At 37.1% G+C, this 8,405-nt stretch overlaps 1 protein-coding gene across 1 annotated transcript in view; it reads right to left on the bottom strand.

Annotated features, from left to right (window-relative positions):
• LOC103802517 (dystrophin-like) overlaps window positions 1-8,405 on the bottom strand; it is a gene marked incomplete at its 3' end in the record, with an annotated part of 103,606 nt that overhangs the window by 52,025 nt on the left and 43,176 nt on the right. The window lies entirely within an intron of this gene.

Genomic DNA, 8,405 nt, shown 5'->3' with positions numbered 1-8,405 from the left:
CCTGCCTGCCCACACGCTCAATGCAGCCTTTGTATGTTGGCTGCCCTTCCCCAAGACGTTTGGTGCTGCAGCTCCACAAGGTCAGATTCATACCAAGAGAACAGTGCTTGAATCGAGCTCATGGAAAAAGAATAAGAATACCAATGATAATAATAATAATAATAACAGAAATAGACATGCATGAGCACACGTGCTCTATATGCAGCCACACGCGCACAAAAGTGCTTTTACTTTCAAACAAAGACACAGAGAAAATGACCTGGTGAATAAAGCTCTGCATACTCTCCCGGGCTGCTCGGGCACTAGGATTTCTGGTGGTAGTTTCTTGTGCCTGAAATGGGAGTGCTGGGGATGAAGTGTGAAAGAGGAAATGATTTATGGCACTGCAGAGCAGGACCCAGCACTAACCGAGCATCACAGATAGTCCCCAATGGAAATTTGTTGTAATTTTCTTTAGAAGAATGACTTTGAAGGAGGGGAGCACACAATCTGTCTACTTGGTGTGTTCCTAATTGAATTGGTTTTATTTGATATTTTAAGTGCAATGCTAGCTGCACTGAATCATGAGCAGATCGTCCTCGTTCACCTACTGCTGCTCCAAATGTCCTTAACTGGATACCTATCACCTGCACAGCAATGACTAGTGCTGCATTTGGGGAGATTTTAAGGTGAGTCAGGAATGTCTTTGGTATAACAGAAGAGTTATCATCATCCTAGCAGTAAAGTAGTCAGGAATGAGTTTGGTATACATGAGAGAGAACTCTGCAGACTGCAACTGTATTGTAAATATTGCAATTTTTTATTGATGTTAAACAGGCAGTTTGTATTTTCAAAATGCCATTATTAAGGTACATAACAATGCATAATATTCTAGGTCTGAATGCCCTTATTTGAAAATTTGTACTTTATTTCAAGTCTGAATGTTGCTAGCTTCAGCTTCCAGCTGTGATATTTGATTTTCATTTGCCTGACTGAAGAATATTCCATTATCAAATTTCTTTCCATGTATGGATTTGGAGATTTCATTTAAGCTAGGTTAAGTATTACAAACCTGATGTAAACAGCCAAAAAATACATAAGAAAGGATAAAGTTCACAGTAACAAAGTCAACTTTTAATGTCTGTATACTTTTAAGGTCCTTCCACATTTACAAAGTGATAAATCTATTACTAGGTGAAAGTATTATATGCACTACCTGTTATACAAAACTCTTAGTTTTTAGGGTGGTGATGGAAACAGCTGCCTTTTCCTTGGCCAGGAAACATGCTGAGTAACTGTTCACAGTAGGAAGCTGTCAAATACATGGCCTCTTGGTGTTTTACCACACACACACTCAGAGCATTTCATAAGACAAAATTTGAAAAAAAGAGGCCTTTCCACATTTTTCTGGGTTTTAGAAAAGTGTCTTGTAGTCTACACATTCTGTGCTTTTCTCCTGACATGCGTATTGCTGGAAATAAAATCAAGCCATATCCTTTTTATTTCAGAATACTATATAGTTAAGTAAGCAACAAACATGAAAAGTGAAGTATTCTTATCAAATCTTAGTATTCAAGACCTGGTTTTCCTTATGACAAATTACTTCTGTATCCTGCACTTTTTCTAATGCTCCCAAGAGTAGTTTATTGCAGCTATGTAGGAAGCCTATGCTGGCAAAAAGCAAGACAACCACAAGGATATTTTGCTTGGTGCATTTCAGATATTTTCATTGTGACAGTTTCACATCTCAAGAGAAGTAGAGAGCATGCAAGAAAAAGATATATACACCTTTTATTTGTTTTCTGAAATAATTTCCATGTTTCAAAAATAAAATATGAACTAGATTCTTATTCTTGACAACAATAAAGCAGGAATTTAATTTAAAGAAGGAATTTAATCGCAAAAATTGCTAGGATATTTGCAAAAGTTACCACCTCTACACATCATATGAAGAAGCAAAGCATATAGACCAACTATATATTATTCATTGCATTTTCACCTTTTCCAATGTGTTCAAACACATGGAAAGACTGCAGAGGATAAGAAAAAAATCAATAATTCTACTGAGTTACAGTTGGGCTTCAGTTGACTCTCTATGCTGCATTTTTGCTGTTGTGGTTATTACTGAGGCTGTGTGGGAAAAGGTTTGTTATCTGCTCTTAGAAAGAGCAGATAGTAAAATGCAAAGCATCTTTTTGATCACAAGTTACTGCTTAAAGTGAGCTGAACTGCTTGGAAAGAACTGCAACTCCATCAGGCACAGATCTGCCTAAGGATTTCGGAGTGAAATCCTCCTTCACCCAGATGAACCATAAAGTTCATGATAAAAGGTACCATAATATTTGTTTGCAGAAACCTTGCTGAATAGCTATTAGAGGTTTCTACACATTTAAAAATGCGTATTTACATTATTTTCTGTATAGAATAAGTCTGGAACTAAGACACAGTACTAAAATGACAAAGAGATGAAATACACTTGTCTTGAGGGAAACAATTTTCATGGACAAAACAGAGTGAGGAAATTTTCTCTGGCTGTTTCACTTTTGTCTGAGGCCTTGAAACCTCTGTGCATGATTCCATGGAAGAAGTGCACTAATGCTGTAAGACAGGACCCCCAGTACTGCCACGAAGCTCAGGGATGGATTTATTCCTCACTTGCCCAGTTCAGCTGCCCCCGTGGAGCCACTGCCAGCACACTCCACAGGGGCACACAGCCTCCCTGCCCCTGTTCTTTGGGTAGGTGAGACAAATTCACCTGTGTCTCCACAGGTTTCATTTTACACAGACCCTGCTAAGCACAGCAGAACTGTCGCTGTGAAATCTGCTGCACTGGAAGTTCTGTCAGCTTCCACACAGCGGAGGGAGTTGGGCAAGAGTTCAATATGGTCTGAGATACTTTATCAGAAATAATTAATCAGTGACAATATCCTTCATCTACACATGCAATGCATAGAAATGACATAAAGGACATGACACATGTAAAAATCTGCCATTATTTTGGCAATACATCAGAGATGGATAGGTAGTCTGGAAGTAAAATAAAATCCTAGAAAGAAGGAATCAGTTACACTTCTTGGACTCCAGATGAGTCATACTAAAACATGGAAATTAATGCAGCACAGCTGACAAAACATTTGTCTTTTACACAAGGTAGAAAAAAAATATAGTAATATAAAGAAATTAAAGGACTTAAATCCACCTCTGCAAGCTCAGCTCCATCCTTGGGATTGTGATTTTCATTTCCAGTGAGGAATTTTTCATTTTCTAGGTACCATACTAAGTTACTACTGAAATAAATGACATCGATTGAATATGGGGGCTCTCAAAATTAAAGACAGTGCCATTTATTAAATGAAAGCAACACAGAGGAAAAAATATTTATCCTACCAGCAGTAAATAAAACAATAATCTCAGTCTGCATAATTACATACATGCATGCAAAGCTTCAGCTAGGAATACCTGTGTGGCTTTACATGGCTCAGAAGTACTACACTGTTTCTATAATGCAGCTACTGAAATAGCCAGAAAAGTGATCATAAAATTACTCAAAACAAAACAAAGATCCTATACCTCTATAATCCCTCTCCATCTGTGGAGTTAGCTGAACTAATCAATCTCTTCATATTTATATTAACAGAGCATAGTATATTTCCCCTAGGTAATTTCTGAAAAAAATCAAGCCAGCTAAACATATTAAACAGCTTAAATTAGTAGCATATGATTTTTAAACCTATTATACTGTACAGAACATGTGAACGATGTAATCCTTCCTTCCTCCCTCCCTTTTTATACATAGAATCAACCAGGTTGGAAAAGCCCTCAAAGATCATCGAGTCCAGAAGAGCAGTTTGCACTGTGCTTTATGACAGTTTGTCCTTGTGAGCTAGCCATTACCACGAAAGCATTTGAACAGAAACAGATGCATACTGTTTTAAAACAAAAGAGAACATTTGGTCTAGACTGAAGATACCACAATTTAGATTAAGGATGGAACAAAACAGTGAAGTATTTCTGCTGGTTTGCAACACACTTCTGGTCCCATCATATCTCTTCTACAAACTGGTTGTTGGATTTGTTCTTTGGGGTTTTTTTAAGCTTTCAGTCTCTCCATCAAGGTTTTCAGCTCTCCTAGTCCATAAGCAGAACTTTTATTGGGTCTTAGAATGAGATAATTTACTGAACAATTTACATAATGATAAAAACTTCTCAAATGAGATTTAAAATATAATTAAAGGGCAAACTTACTGAGTTAAAAGCATTGTTGTGAAATGGCTATACATCATCATGCCAAGAAGCCTCCTATTCAGCCAGCCCATGGCACGACCCCAATTCCAGTCTGGTATGATTACATCTCTGAGTTTCATGCTAATGACTTGATTAAAAAGAATGATAAAAAGGTCTTTTCTATTGTGAAGATAAGCTTATGAATATAATTAAGGCATTTCTAGATTCCCAACACATTTTTCAAGATAAAAAAGGGTGAGACTTAGTCCTCTAAGAGAGAATCAAGTATTGATGAGCAGAAGCTAAAAGTATAACTTTGCCCTGCAGAAATCTCTCTCTGTAAATTGCTTATAACAGTGTTAGGGTTTAAAATTCTGCAAGTCCCAGAATAAAGATGTGACCAAACTTCACATTCAAATGCTACATTTATCTAAAAGAAGATAAAAAGCATTCCTAAGCAAGCTGAGTCCTGTCTTCAGAAAATATTATCTTTATAAACAGTAAAAACAGCCTTCCATGTAGGTTCTATTCTGAAAGATGCATGATGCACCTATGGATGCAGCCACCTCCTGCTGGAAATAACTCTGCAAACATGGTGTGGACTCCTTAATTTCATTAACAGTGAGATGCCTCAGCAATGGAAAAGTAACTCTTAAGAGCACTGACACGATAATTTGAACATGTACTCAAGTCCTCAGTGTGCAGACTCTCATTCACAGGACTGACATTTTAGACATGGCACAAGGTCTTGTATTTCTCCCTTCATCAAAGGGAAATAAATTTTCTGAGACCTCTAGCAATTATCTTGCATGCAATTACTACATAATTCCATGTGTTTTGGAGGAGTTTATGGATTTCTTGGATGTGTTTTTTGAAGACTGAGAAAACTCCTGAATGACTGTTTTCATTTAGATGTAATGAAAATACGAATAAATAGATAAAATAAACCAATCTCTCTGCATTTATAGTTTCACTTGGGATATCACCATTAGAGTAGAGAAATATAAACTAATCCAACGATAGTGACTTTCATGGAAATTGCTATTTTTACTGTTTGTCTATTTTTCTTGTCATTATATCTAGGATGGAAACTCCATTTAGAAAGAAACATTGTGTTGGGTCAAGGTCACATTAAGGCAGAAAAATTCCTCACAGCCACAGCAATGAAGAACTTTCACTGTGTGGTAGAATTGTGTGATATTTATTTTACTAACATAGCCTATACTCTCTTTCAGGCAAGCAAATCCAACAAAGCCAACAAAGCATATTTTTGAAGTGGGAGTTGCAAGTGTTCTGCATGTCAGAAAATCAGCCACCTCTACTGAGACGTCTAAGAATGGGCTTAGCTATCTCCTTTGAAAACTCTGCTTGAGGGTTGGGTGAGTAGGAGTGAAATAGCACAAATGTGCATAGAATCATACACAATTTTCTGAAAACAAAATCATAAGGCCCATTACAAACCAGCATCATTTTCTAGATTTCAGAGGGTGTCTGCTCCCAACAAGTGTGCTGGTCCCGACCCCCAGAGCTCACTGACTGTCTAATCCTATTACACCTGAACAGTATGTCAGCACACTCACCCTGTCAATCTGCTGTCAATCTTTCTGCAGCAAACTAATTATGCTGCTACTTTCAGTATGTCTAATTTTTCCTCTTCCCATTTTCCAGAGATCAAACTGTATCAGCACAAAGAAGCACCTTCCTCTACAGGAACATTTATTTCCACTTCCTTACTCAGGCAAGATCTTATAGAGGGATAGTTTGGATAGTCTATTGGTTCCCCTGACATTCCAGTACTTCAGATTAATACTGATTTCCTTTTACAACAAGCAGCTGGAAAGGCTGAACTGCACAACTGTCTCTAGGTCTGAAGAAAAAAAAAAATCTTACAAAAGAAGAAAGGATAGTTTTTTTCTCTTTTGCCAAGCCATAGTGAGCAATACCTGAGATTTATTCATTATAAATGACCATTCCTAGAAGAAAAATTATTTCTACATGCAAGACTGTGTATTTGTTTCACAGAAATGATACACCAACATGTAAAAATAAGCCACTTCATATTTTAGCACCTATGAAATTCATATATACTTTCATCCTTCCCCAAATACACAAACGTACGCAATTCTCTTTCAAATCTTTAAAAGGGCATTTTCTAGTCAAAAGAAATTATTTTGGTTCTATACCTTATCTCAACTCCTTCTGTCACAATTAATTTCTGCAATCTTCTTTTCTTTTTAAAATAAATTCTGACATTTCAAGTCTTTGTTGGTAACATCATTGATGTCTGGAGAAAAATAATTGGCACACCAGTTTCATAACATGTTGTTCAATTAATTAAAACAACATAAAATCTTATTAAAAGAGAACAACACAAGACATAGAGCAGTAACTAGAGCTGCATATATTATACATTATTAAAACTGGTTCAATCAGAACAATAACTGTAATGGATTTAGGACTCCTTTTAGAAACTAGCATTGTTCCACAGATAATGAGATTTCAACGAGGAACTTACACTACTGCAGGCATTCTTCTCTACCAGTGTGCAAGATCCACTGTAATTAACTGTTCTTCATCAAGGGCAGGTTAAGTGGCCCCAGCAGGCATCATGCAAGAGGAAATGCTGCCAGAGCTCCAAGTGCTGCTGCACATCCCTGGGCCAAACCCTCCCCACTGGAGCTGCCCTGAGGTGCCCAGGGAGGGCAGAGACACCATCACCATCCAGGGCAAAAGTACATTTAATCCTGATTATGCAACAACTGCCATGGAAAAGTGATCAGGATTCCATCATACACAAACATTTTTGACAACACATGTCGGATCCATCTTCTCCCTGAATATGTGTTTTCTAAAACACCCGCGGCAATCAGTGTTTTCAGCAATGCAATACATCATGTTCTGATTCCAGAAAACTCGGAAAATTTCAAAACCCACTGATTAAAAAAACTTTTGTATATAGAAAGCAATGAAGAAGCATGTGAGGAACTAAGGATAACAGAGGTGTCTGTGTTCCTGTGCAATATGTGAGTGCCCATGGAGGGAGTGCCAGCAAGTACAGTTTGCTCACAGAAACAAAACCAGACATTACATGTTTCCTTTGGAAATAATATATCTGTTTTCATATAATCCTCTTTGAAACATCACTATTGCTTTGATAAGAGAATTAAAAAGAACTGTGTATGGCCTTTAAGCCGAGAATACTAAAGACAAATGAAGAGACACATGCTAAGATAGGATAGGCATCTTTTTTTTTTCAAAGATACAAAACATGTCATGTGTCTTTTCACAAAACTTATTAGAAGTGATGCATAAAACTCCTATAATGATTCTATGCTAACATCTGCATGTTGTCCTGAAACTAGGAATTCCAGGTGAAGGAAGAGAGAGAGAGACTAGGTAAAATATTACTTATATCCCAGAAGAAGTTCTTGAAGTTTTAGTACATTGTCTTACCCCTGTGGAATGAGCAGAAGAACTCCCAGAGATTTAAAAGATGAAATTAGGCAAACTGTGGCTGAAGCAGGATAAGTACAATATCCCTCAAGGCACTCATAGCAATAGTCACTGTTACACTATTCAGTGTAATGCCACATACTTATTATCTTCTGTCTACACATATTTGGCATATAATCAATTTTGGGTAGAAATAATTCTCATGACATAGATCTATTCATAACTCTGACAGAGTAATGTCACTGTTCAATGAGTCCTCACTGAGAAAGGGATAATAGTGCACCTGCATCATGCACTGGTCTCATCAGGATTAAAACTTCCTTTCATGTAGGCTGTTTTTATCTGAAATACCTATTGAGTCAAACTGAAATTCAGCTGATTAACACTCGTGTAAGAAAACTGGCTGCACTGTGAAAAGCTTACTTTCCTCTCTTAAACGTGAGAAAACTCCATGACTGACCAACCCCAAAAAAAGAGAATGAGAAAGCTTCCTGGAAAAGGCAACTTGCTTATTTATCTCAACTCTTTTTGCAACCTACTTTTTCTAAAATATAAAAAAAAAAAAGGAAAGAGTTGATCTAGAATTAAAATCTGAGAATTTGGCCTTCAAACAGCTTCTATACATTTGACTTGGTAATAGGGAAAAATCAGAAGTGTTTTTCCTCACAGTGAGTTTTCTGAAATAAATACCCTTGCACTGCTCATAATCTAACTGTAGCACTAAATCAGACACTGCTGCCCAGTCTCCC

This window comes from Acanthisitta chloris, unplaced genomic scaffold (assembly GCF_000695815.1).
Source record: "Acanthisitta chloris isolate BGI_N310 unplaced genomic scaffold, ASM69581v1 scaffold23735, whole genome shotgun sequence".
In the NCBI taxonomy this organism is placed as follows: Eukaryota; Metazoa; Chordata; class Aves; order Passeriformes; family Acanthisittidae; genus Acanthisitta; species Acanthisitta chloris.
The sequence above is the reverse complement of the archived record's forward strand: the minus strand, read 5'-3'. Positions and strand labels throughout refer to the sequence as shown.